This window comes from Oncorhynchus gorbuscha, linkage group LG11 (assembly GCF_021184085.1).
Source record: "Oncorhynchus gorbuscha isolate QuinsamMale2020 ecotype Even-year linkage group LG11, OgorEven_v1.0, whole genome shotgun sequence".
NCBI classification, from domain to species: Eukaryota; Metazoa; Chordata; class Actinopteri; order Salmoniformes; family Salmonidae; genus Oncorhynchus; species Oncorhynchus gorbuscha.
Window position 1 is genome coordinate 25,750,952 of NC_060183.1, and position 13,313 is coordinate 25,764,264.

Here is a 13,313-nt window from a genome sequence, read left to right on the forward strand (position 1 = left end):
ACCCATTAGTCATCTTGGTAATCGTATTATGATGTCTGTTCTTTTAATATCTCAAGACCGGCTTTTAGTCATTCTTATGAGGGAGTTACATTGGCATTAAAAGGCTGCTTTAAAATGACACAGGATCCAGTTTGTCTCCTTAACCCCAAGAAAGTGATGTGAGTCAACGCGGGAAACGGGTATAAAAATGGTTGTTGCAAACTGAACACGCCAACTCCATTCACGTGAAAGACGACTTGAGATTTGACGTGTGGTGGTAACGCTACCCGCATAAGTCTTTGTGTAATATGGAGGTGATCTTGCACCAACATGCTGCTCTGTGTAATTTGCAAACCACTCAACAATCGCTATTGCTGCACCCCTCTCTCCTCGCGGTGCTGCATACATTTTCAGTGCTTGAGTGGGTGGGGAAGGCTGGTTCTTCTGATCTCGTTGTTATGCTCCCGTAAGGAGTGCATCGTTTTTTTTTTCTCTCTCCAGGAAATAATGATTCTGATAATGATCAAAAACAACCACGATAATAATAATATGATCAATTCTGATCTGTGACGATTTGTGACGATATCTCTCGTACATTTACACCTGGATTTAAGTTAGTTTGATCAGCATTAAGGTATGAAAGGAACATGCCGAACATACCAATAACGGGGCAGAATGACTTGTCGGTGCAATTTTGTCAGCTCTCAATGTCGCTCAGTTTATGTGCTGCCTGTAGTCTTTCTGAGATGAGACAGGCAAAACGACCGACCAACCAAGGAACTATTAGGGAGTTGTAAAAGCAAGGTTTTCCCTGATGTTTTACACACATTTTCAGTAATTATGGCACTCCTCCTCAAAATGAGTGAAGTAGGATGCTGTTATAGTATTTTAGTCATGTGGCCCGGCAGAGAGTTCAACTGTTTCCCCATTGAGACGTTACTAGAATATAAATGAAGACTAAAAACTCCAGCATATGGCTGCACTGTTGATGACAGTTGATGTGCTACATTTTGGTAACTGTGCTGTCAGATTTCAAAGAGCATATTAAGTACCTCCTGAATATGCTAGTAGAACAAGAAAGTCCTTTCTTGGAATTATAATATTTGGCCATGTTTGATGATCAATATCAATATTGTAGCATCACTGTTGTTAAGATTGTACCATTGGAGAAACACATCTATTATTTAAGCCATATTACTATTAACGTTATTATGTTATTATTGTTATTATTATTAGAATTATCATAATTATCTGCCACCCTGTTATACCCTGAAGATAGTGGTGTAGTGTTTTTGATGGCGGGATGACAAAACAGGAAGTATTATACAGTTACTACTAAGTCATGCCCCGGGTAACAACATCAGAAGAGAACACCTGAACTTTGACAACTATGTCTTCTTCACTCTACTGCACAGAAGAAGAAGATGATGGCCTCTTGCAACAGATGGAATACTGAGTGTGTCGTTTGTCCCACCTCTTGTTACAGCTGGATGCTATACAGCCCAGATGCCATTTCATTTGGTGTTTGGAGCAAAAATTGGATATCTTACACAGAATGTGGATTACTATTACTTCTGCCACAAAATTGTGAGAAAATAATGGAATACTGTATTCTAAACCACAAACTGACCTTTTGGTACAAGATTCCATTTGATAAACAGAACAAGAAACTGAACTAGGTTGTTGTTTGGAAAGCTTTTTAATGATGTGAAATACATGAAGTGAAGCTATAGAAAACATATAGATTTCCTTAAATGCAAAATAATAAAAGTGTCATTTTTGTGTTCAGTTGTTGACATTTTTTTCCACATGTTGGTTGTATCTAAAGTGTAATATTATTAATATGGTCATTATCAATGTACTGCCATCTGTAAAAATCATAAACCCAGGGATACAAAATGGCAGAGTAGAAGGTTTGAAACACTGTACTATTTTTCTATAACTTTGGCCAAATCAACACATATGGTACTTACACTTCTATGATTGTCATACAATGACTGAGAGGTATTGAACGTTGCTGTCAGTTTGGCTTAACTTTCTGCTAGCTGTAAATCATACTTCACATACAGAACTACTCAACACACAGTTCCAATTCAGTTGTTGTTGTTGTTTTCCCATCTTGAGCACCGTGTACTACAGAATTTTTAACATTTAAGCCGGGGTTACATGATGATACATTAAGTTATGGCGTGGGATTTGATCAAACAAAAATGAAATGAATTCTGAAAAATACAAATTATTCTGTGTGTTTTGTCATTTTTCTTTTTCATTTTTGAGAAGAAAATGGAGTTAGCATTTCATTGACCACTAGCACGGTGCCGGTCCTTCTGTAACTCAGTTGGTAGAGCATGGCGCTTGTAACGCCAGGGTAGTGGGTTCGATCCCCGGGACCACCCATACGTAGAATGTATGCACACATGACTGTAAGTCGCTTTGGATAAAAGCGTCTGCTAAATGGCATATATTATATTATTATATATTAGGTCAGAGACACATCCATGGAAGTTTTAGCAGGGGTTTATATCAGAGTCACTTGGAGTTGATATCATTGTCGCTTGGAGTAAGTGTCCTAATATGGACACCGTAGACAGGTGTGAGTCACTGCTGTGGACTTGTTTGAATCTTACACTGCAGTACGGCTTAATGACATTGGGCTATGAAAGTACACTCTTAATCAATGCATGAGTGGAAGTCATTGCAAGTTTGTTTAACCACACATGAGTAGGTGCTCTTTTGTTGTTGTGATGTTGCTAGTTTGCTAGCATGTTGAGGTGTACAGCAAGTACCAAGGTGATAATACTTGAGGTGACCTGACATACTGTCTTCATAATATTTACATAGGAGTGACAAAAAGGCTTACAATCTGTCAGGGTGCACAATACACAGTAAAGATATTTATCTTTAAAGTATTTGACAAAAAATGACGTTAGATGGATTTTACCCTTGGTTCATCTAGATCAGGTATTTCCAAACTGGGTTGCCAGGGATACACGCAATGCCGTCGGGGGTATGCCAAATAAAAATGTTATTCACATTTTTTTTTTATTATAATAATTTCTTAACATTTTCAAACAGTACATTTATATTTTCAAACGGGGCTATACATTTGGGTGAGGTTTTGTTTCTCGCCTGAGTATCCTCGTTTCACTAGCAAAAATCAAATTAAACCATCTAGTGTTCAGCGAAATAACAACACAATGTCAAACACAAGTAGCCTCGTCAAATAATGAACATCCAATCACATTAACCGTTACTCTCTTGCAGGAAACCTTGTGCAGACATTTAGAAACAAAACATGACAATTTGAAAAATAATCCACAGGAGTGTTATGGTGAGCCACCGAGTGTCTAGGACAGGCAAGCCCCATACTATTGTGGAAGACTTAATTTATCCTGCTGCCGCGGATATGGCTGGGACAATGCTGGGGGAAAAGGCCCGAAAAAACTATACAGACAATGCCTTCATCAAACAACACTGTTTCACGACGCATCTGTGACATGGCAGGAGATGTTTTGAAACAATTACTGATTCGCATACAAGCCAGTGAATTATATGCATTACAGCTGGATGAGTCAACAGCCGTGGCGGGCCTGGCACAGCTCCTGGTATATGTCTGTTACGTTTATGGGAGTGTCAATTAAGGAAGAGATCCTCTTCTGCAAACCACTGGAAACCAGGACAACATGAGAGGATATTTATAAAGTACTGGACAGCTTTGTGACATCAAATGGACTTTGGTGGTCAAGATGTGTTGGTATCTGTACTGATGGGGCAAAGCCACGACAGGGAGACATAGTGGAGTGGTAACGCGCGTGCAAGCAGTTGCTCCCGACGCCACTTGGGTACACTACAGCATCCACCGAGAGGCTCTTGCTGCCATGGGAATGCCTGACAGCTTGAAATATGTTTTGGGCACTTCAGTGAAAATGAAGTTGTTAAAGCAAGACCCCTGAACTCTCGTGTATTTTCTGCATTATGCAATGATATGGGCAGCGACCATGTAACGCTTTTACAACATACAGAAGCGTGCTGGTTATCAAGAGGCAAAGTATTGACACATTTTTAAAAAATTGAGAGACGAGCTTAAAGTTTTCTTTACTAACCATAATTTTCACTTGTCGGACCGCTTGCATGATGACGAGTTTCTCACATGACTGGCCTATATGGGTTACGTTTTTCACCTGAATGATTTGAATCTACGATTACAGGGACTCTCCACAACTATATTCAATGTACGGGACAAAATTGAGGCTATGATTAAGAAGTTGGAGCTCTTCTCTGTCTGCATTAACATGGACAACACACAGGTCTTTCCATCATTGTATGATTTTTTTGTGTGCAAATTAACTCAAGCTTACGGACAATGTCAAATGTGATATAGCGAAGCACCTGAGTGAGTTGGGTGCGCAATTACGCAGGTACTTTCCCGAAACGGACAACACAAACACCTGGATTCGTTATCCCTTTCATGCCCTGCCTCCAGTCCACTTACGGATATCTGAACAAGAGAGCCTCATCTAAATTGCAACAAGCGGTTCTGTGAAAATGTCATTTAATCAGAAGCCACTGACAGATTTTTGGATAGGGCTGCGCTCAGAGTTTCTTACCTTGTGCTGTTAAGACACTGATGCCCTTTGCAACCACGTACCTATGTGAAGAGTGGATTCTCGGCCCTCACTAGCATGAAAACTAAATACAGGCACAGACTGTGTGTGGAAAAGGATTTAAGACTGAGACTCTCTCTAATACAACCCAACACTGCAGAGTTATGTCCATCCTTTCTAACACACCCTTCTCATTAACCTGTGGTGAGTTATTCACCATGTTTGATGAACAAACAAGGAGTTATTTGTAAGATGTCTAAATAAAGAGCAAAATGATTGATTTTTATTATTATATTATTTGTGCCCTGGTCCTATAAGAGCTCTTTTATCACTTCCCATGAGCCAGGTTGTGACAAAAACTCACACTCAGGGGGTACGCAGCCGGAGGTTGAATGTTTGAAGGGGTACGGGACTAAAAAAAAGGTTTGGGAACCACTGATAGATTAACTTCTTGATTTGACACACTGTTAGAACACAGGGCATGTTTTATTTCGTGGTCAGGATAGAGTAACTGCCTGTGTTTTGCACCCAATTGGTTACAGAGTAATGGTTGAGAACAGTTAGCGAGATCTGGTTCATCATACAAAGGTAAACGTAACTTCCCATAACCGTGGGAACTGGAATCATAGTGTGTTCCTCTTATTTGTCCCGGTTTCATACGGTTTATGGCATATTGATTACAACCAATATAAAGAAATGTGGATTGACAAATACGAAACTGATGATCCATTTTGCGTTTGGAATTTGCAACATTTGTCTGATTTTATGTGACATGTTTAACGAAGACTACTGTACATTTATGGGACACGATTCAATTCTCTGGGGCATGTTCTTTGGGGCATGTTTATATGTGGTTGTCCTCCTGCAGCCCCTGGAGATCCCCCCCCATTGGTCCCTGGAGATCCCCCATTGGTCCCCCATTGGTCCCTGGAGATCCCCCATTGGTCCCTGGAGATCCCCCATTGGTCCTTGGAGATCCCCCATTGGTCCCTGGAGATCCCCCATTGGTCCCCCATTGGTCCCTGGAGACTGTCTGTACATCTGTTTAAAAAAACTTCCTGCTGGAACAAGCATCACACTGCAGTACAGACATTGATTGGACAATAAAGAGATGGGTTGTTACCAATTGGTGAATTGTAACAGAAAAACGGAGTTACATTTGTAGCTGCCATTTTTTTTTTTTTGGAATGGTGTTTATTAATACATTGAAGGAGATAACCTCGAGCTGTGATGAGGCTTGAAAGCAGTTGCACTCAAAACACCTTGAGGTGAAATTTTGAGTAGGTAAATCGTAACCTGTGTTGCCAAACACACAGAATGAGCTGAAAGGAAATAAATGTGGGTTAACGAAAAAAAACAACAACATCTACTTAACATCTATCACTCGCGCCTTAAGTAGGCTTTTGTGTCGACAGAACAGGCAGATTTAGGTAACGCATCAATCGTAAATATTCTTAAGAGGCCTGGAAGAGAGAAGCGGAATGCATCGTACGCTGCGGCGGGAAACAAATTGAACACGCATCCACACTAAAAGACGGAAGATGTAATGCTGGGAATGCAAATGTGATTAGAGGAGCGTGTGATCATAACGCGGACATATGTGGCAGTGCAAGGTGATCTTGTGAAAATACCCTTCTCATCGCTCACAGCAAGGCACAACCATTTGTACTGGGGGAACGTTTAAAAAAAATAATTTTACATTACGTTTTTGCCTCTTCTAATTGTGACCTGACTAATTGAAATGAAAGGGGGACAAATTGTTTTTGTTGATGGAAGCGACTTTCCTCCCCATCGATGTCCCCTTTATCTGTATTCCCCCCCCCCAAAAAAAATATCTATCCTCTCCCTGAGCCTCCCTGAGCCTGCTCTCTTGCCCTGTTGTTCTCTTTCTGTGCTATCGTTCCCTTCAAATTCAATAGCCTCCCAGCAGTGATTCTCAAGGGGATTCCCTTTTCACTCCCCTGGCCAACAAACAGACGGCACATATACTACAGTGTCGGTCGGGAGACTGACACTACATGAACTCCACTATGGAGCAGAGGTGTCACAGTGCGTAGGCAGCGACAGTAGCGCCTTTGCTCTAGAACCATGGACATTTTTTTGTGTTTTTTTTTGCTGTAGGGAGGTAACGTACTTCTGAGCATGCCTACAGTACATGCATACAAGAGCAGTTTAGGGTCGCTATATTCAAGTGTGGATGTAGCACCAATGGCTAGATACTGGCTGTGGATTATGTGATCTGTTAGGGAATTGAGTGGATATGCTCTGCCTTTCAATGCCACTCAAAGCCTGGGACTCGGCAACATTTCCCAGCTACATCAACATGTGAGAGAAAGCCTAAGGAACAGAATGCATTCGACTGAATAGGAGTTAGTGTGTGTATTAGGGATATATTGGTACTAAATGCAAAATTTTTTGAGATAGTGATCTTTATATGTAAATAGAGACAAATTGCTACTTCAGCATACTATTATTTTGTATTTGCATTTTATTCCGGATCCCCATTAGATGAGAACCGAATGCTCTCGAATGTCTCAGTGCCTGACACAATGTATGGTATGTGGAAATGTACAGATGTAAATCATATCTTTTTCAGGAAAATGTGATTATTATTCTGGACAGTGTGTATGTATACCAGCTCAAAGAGCTATGGAAGATGCTATCCGCGTTCTATTTTAGTCATTCTCTTAACCCATTTCTCCACTTCCACTTTCCTAACACACTCCTCCCCCAGGGCAGTTTCATTACCTCATTTGATGCCTCTCCGGGGGAGACAGTGCTCAACCCAGCAAGCTATGTCACCTGAAATAACTGCATATTTGTAATTCTACTCTGGAAAAAAAACACACCTTTTTTTAACCTATTGGTTTCATTTGGATCAGTTCTTTCCCCTGTCGTTTAATGCAACAAAGGTGGAAGTGGGTGGGAGATGGGGGAGTAGGTTGATAGAGTTTATCTGGAGCCTGTGCCAACTTTTTTTTAATGATGATCCAATTGGTTCATGTGCCCACCTGAAACACATTTTTTATATGGACATGGTTGTTGTTAAGAAATGCATGTGTTTGATTCCAAGTGGAAACCTTTGCCCGTATTGTTACTGGGAGGAATTGTGTGCATTTTCCCATGACACTGAGACTGAAGAGGAGATGCGGTATTTATACCATGCGTACATGATTGAAAAAGTGTATCTTATTTCCTTTGCAAGTTTCCTGAACAGCGTGTCCATATCTTTGAGGACGTACACAAGGCTATCACAGTGATACTCTAAAGCTGTAAAAACAGTGCTTGACTTGGGCCGCAGCTCACCGGAACTGAGTACCGGCACCTATTTCAATCCCAGTCAAGCATTGCGAAAAACTTAAATGCTTATGACTCCAGTCTTCACTTAGAATGTTCTTTTACTCTCAGCGAGAGTAAACATGTTACCTTAACAGAAAATGTTAGCAAAATATCGTCATTTTTTGGGTTGATGATTTGCCTTGTGTTCCATTTCCAGCAATGCGGCAATGGGTCAATTACCAATAATATATTTTCCTTGTGGTGCATCGTGAACACACTCTGAAATAGCTCACACGTTCAGAATGCATCGGTGCCTTGGAATCTCATTCATAATGCATTCTAACCGTGTTAGATGTTACCAATACAGAACCTCTAACAAGCACAGGACTTCCAGAAATATCTCACCAGCCACTGTAAAAAGAGTTTTGAGGTTAGAAAGGGATTCCTTCCTTTTTAGCTATTTCTCTATCGTCTCCGATATCCCAGTCTTGCAGATGAACGGGGGGGGGAGTAGGTCATGTATGTGTATGTTGCTGAGGTACGTTTATGCGCTATGTTGACGTGTGTGGATACATTTTGGAATAGACTACAGTATGCATCACTACTCCGTATGGTACATTACAGTAGGCCTCTGGTTGCCGGATGATACGGTGAAGCTACTTTGCTTCTTAGGGACACCGTAGGATGACGGCAAGGAAGTGGATGAGGATTAAGGGGAAATGATAAAGGCTTGTGAAATGTAAAGAGAGAAATAGTGAAAAATATGAGAAGAGGGTGAAAGGTCCATGTTTGGAACATGTCACTACTCATTGAGTGGAGTGTTCAGTTTCAAGCCTGGTAACATGAGCTATATATATTTCATTGGAATGCGTTTGCAAAAGTAACTGTCAGTTTCACAACTATCTCGGAACTGTAGAAGTGACAAATCTGTGTCTGCGAACTCAACACTTGGGAATATGGGGCAGTGGTCATTTCTGTGTCTGCTGCCTCTCTGTTGTGTCTAGATTCATATATTGATTCCATTTTTATTACTGTTCCAATATGTATTCTTACTTTTGGAGGGCAGGTCCTCGTTCTCTCTGAAAAGTAATTTTTGACAACACAAAGAAGGAGAAGATTGTTTTAAGAAGCAAAGGACTGAAGAAGAACAAATTAAGAAAGAAAGATCAAAGGAAAAGCAAAGAAAGACGTAACAATTCTTGCTGTCGGATATATTATTTATAACATGATGAGATAGGAAGGCAGAACAAGTTTCTCTACCTCTCCACCTCTCTCTCTCTCTCTCTCTCTCTCACTCTCTCTCTCTCTCTCTCTCTCTCTCTCTCTCTCTCTCTCTCTCTCTCTCTCTCTCTCTCTCTCTCTCTCTCTCTCTCTCTCTCTCTCTCTCTCTCTCTCTCTCTCTCTCTCTCTCTCTCTCTCTCTCTCTCTCTCTCTCTCTCTCTCTCTCTCTCTCTCTCTCTCTCTCTCTCTCTCTCTCTCTCTCTCTCTCTCTCTCTCTCTCTCTCTCTCTCTCTCTCTCTCTCTCTCTCTCTCTCTCTCTCTCTCTCTCTCTCACTCTCTCTCTCTCTCTCTCTCTCTCTCTCTCTCTCTCTCTCTCTCTCTCTCTCTCTCTCTCTCTCTCTCTCTCTCTCTCTCTCTCTCTCTCTCTCTCTCTCTCTCTCTCTCTCTCTCTCTCTCTCTCTCTCTCTCTCTCTCTCTCTCTCTCTCTCTCTCTCATACTCCATTTACCCTAAGGAAATACATTTCTGTCCCATGGGGTATAACAGTATTGACGTCAAGAGATGAGCTATTGATTGACAAGAGAGGACAGAGAGACAGTTGACATGCAGAAGGTATACGAGATGCCAACAACAACAGTCCCCCTAGTAGTCCTATGCGTTATGCATGGGACACACATTGATGGCCATAGTGATACATAGCCTTCATGTATCTACTGGACTTGTGCATGTACTGTATGTGTCTACCAGATGTACACTGTGTGTACAAAACATTAGGAACCCCTTCCTAATATTGAGTTCCACCCTTTATTGCCCTCAGAACAGCCTCAATTTGTCAGGACATGGACTCAAGTTGTCAAAAGCGTTCCACAGGGATGCTTGCCCATGTTGACTTCCCACAGTTGTGTCAAGTTGGCTGGATATCCTTTGGGTCCTGGGCCATTCTTGATATACTTGGGAAACTGTTGAGCATTCAAAAAAAACTAGCAGCATTGCAGTTCTTGATACACTCAAACCGGTGCGCTTGGCACCTACTACCATACCCCTGTTCAAAGGCACTTAAATCTTTTGTCTTGCCCATTCAACCTCTGAATGGCGCGCATACACAATACGTCTCAATCGTCTCAAGGCTTAAAAATCATTCCTTTAACCTGTCTCCTCCACTTCATCTACACTGATTGAAGTGAATTTAACAAAGTACATCAATAAGGGATGATAGCTTTCACCTGGATTCACCTGGTCAGTTTATGTCATGGAAAGAGCAGGTGTTTTGTACTCTCAGTGTACATTGGCACCACGGACACCCAGATTATTTCCCCTTTATGTTCCTCATGGCCTTCAGTGGCACATACTGTATGTCTTCGGTTGTGTTAATGTGTTGACGTGACAAATATTTTTGATATTACATATAGCCTACCAACATGTACATACACTGTACGTGTACATATTAGAGATTGCGTGTCATCGATATTACCCAGTTAGCACCAGGATGAGGGAAGGCATGCGTCGGGTGTCGTCAACTGGACCAACAGCATGCCGACGTTGTATACATTCACAGAAGGGTGTTATTATCAGTATGTGTATAACAGTACGTATGTAACTTCATACCATATTTATCCGTTTATTTATCATGTTTTTAAAAATCCACCTTGTCAGATGGGCCCTTTGGTTCGCATTGTTTAAGTCCTCACGCAATAACCACACACTGCGTTATCCCCCTGTCATTCTCAGTCTCCCTGGGTAAAGTAACGATGTGTGGGATCTTATCACTGTACTTCCTGTCATTCTGAACGGCACTCACGAGGTAAATAAATTCAACACAATTATGACAATCGAGCCGCTCAATGTCAAATGAATGAGCAGATGGCTATAGGCCTCCACTGTGTTCTGTAGAGAGTGAGAGAGAGATATCGACTCGAAGCAAGATAAGATATCCGGCGAGAATTATGTTAATGACAGTGACAGTCTGGGCTCTCGGCGGCTCTACAAACGGAGAGTCGCCATCGCCCCGGTTCGGGTGCGGCTATCATTAGCATTAGCATTGTTCACACATCCCCTCATCTTAGGCCCCGCTTCTCTCTACCCCTCCCCCTACTCCTCCCCCTCCCTCTCTCCTCGTCCTCCTGCCTGTGTCCTCTCTTTTTTTTTCTCCCCTCTCGCCGCAGTGTTGCTATAGCAACCAGAGAACTGTGGGAATACCTCTGTCCTTCAGAGAGAAGGAGAGAGAAAGGGAGGGAGAAAGGGGGAGAAAGGGAGAAAGATAGAGAGGGAAAGAGAGAAGAAGAGGGGGAAGGAAGCGGCCAAAGGGACTGGTTAATTAAAAGACAGACTGAGTGGCTGGCTCACTATTGACTGAATGGACATTACTTAGCCCCTGACTCCCAGCGTTTGTCCCCTCTCACTAAAGCACCCCATTCATATTCACTCTGGCTGAAAGAGACTGTGTTTTCATGAGGATTAACCCGACCAAGATGGAGAGTAGTCACACATGCCGTGGCATTTGCATGCTCTTGTACGCACGCCATTTGTTTGTCGATCCATGTGTTCTAGTTGTCTCCATTTGTAGTAGCGAGGCTGCTGTTTCCATGACAACCCGCGGCCTAAAATAGCTCGCTCTTTCCCTCTCCGTCCTTTTTGCTCTTTCGCTCTTTCGCTCTTTCTCTTGTGCTCTTTCTCACAACCGTTCATTCCCATTGGAGCCTTATTGTGTTGAAATGCCCTGCACTGTTTAGTAACGTTCACTCGTTTGATGGATTTGTGTATCCCTCCACCTCTCATCTCCCATTTTCAATGTCTCAGTCTCCCTGAACAGATTCGGTCAAAATGCATCAACTGCTGGGTTTCCATGACAACCATGGTGAAATTGTGGCAATAACAGTGCATTTGGAAAGTATTCAGACCCCTTCCATTTTTCCAGATTTTGTTAGGTTACAGCTTTATTCAAAAATAAATATAATTATTTTTTCCCTCATCAATCTACACACATGCCCCATAAGACTAAGCAAAAACAGGTTTTTATACATTTTTCTCAAATGTATTGCAAATACAAAACAGAAATACCTTATTTACATAAGTATTCAGACCCTTTGCTATGAGACTCGACATTGAGCTCAGGTGCATCCTGTTTCCATTGAGATTTCCATCCTTGAGATGCTTCAACAACTTGATTGGAGTCCACCTGTTGTGAATTCAATTGATTGGACATCATTTGGAAAGGCACACACCTGTCTATATTATGTCCCACAGTTGACAGTGCATTTCAGAGCAAATATCAAGCAATGAGGTCAAAGAAAGTGCTCATAGAGCTACGAGACAGGATTGTGTCGAGGCACAGATCTGGGGAATGGTACCAAAGAATGCCTGCAGCATTGAAGGTCCCCAAGAACACAGTGGCCTCCATTCTTCTTGAATGGAAGAAGTTTGGATCCACCAAGACTCTTCCTAGACCTGGCAAGAATCCGATGGTCACTCTGACATAGTTCCAGATTTCCTATGTGGAGATGGGAGAACCTTCCAGAAAGACAACCATCTCTGCAACACTCCACCAATCACGGAAGCCACTCCTCAGTAAAAGGCACATGACAGCCCGCTTGGAGTTTGCCAAAAGGCACCTAAGGACTCAGAGACCATGAGAAACAAGATGGACCATGAGAACCAAGATCTCTGGTCTGATGAAACCAAGATTGAAATCGTTGTCCTGAATGCCAAGCGCGTCACATCTGGAGGAAACCTGGCATCATCCCTACGGAAAAGCATGGTGATGGCAGCATCATACTGTGGGGATGTTGTTTCAGAGCCAGGGACTGGGAGACAAGGGAAAGATGAATGGAGCAAAGTACAGCTAGATCCTTGACGAAAACCTTCCTCGGGGAGCGCAGGTCCTCAGACTGGGGCGAAGGTTCACCTTTCAACAGGACAACGACCCCAAGCACACAGCCAAGAAAAGCAGGAGTGGCTTTGGGACAAATATTTTAATGTCCTTGAGTGGCCCAGCCAGAGACCGGACTTGAACCAGATCGGACATCGCTGGAGAGACCTGAAAATAGCTGTGCAGCGATGCTCCTTATCCAACCTGACAGAGCTTGAGAGGATCTGCAGAGAAGAATGGGAGAAAATCCACAAATACAGATGTGCCAAGCTTGTAGTGTCATACCCAAGAAGACTCAAGGCTGTAAATCGCTGCCAAAGGTGCTTCAACAAACTACTGAGTAAAGGGTCTGAATACTTATGTAAA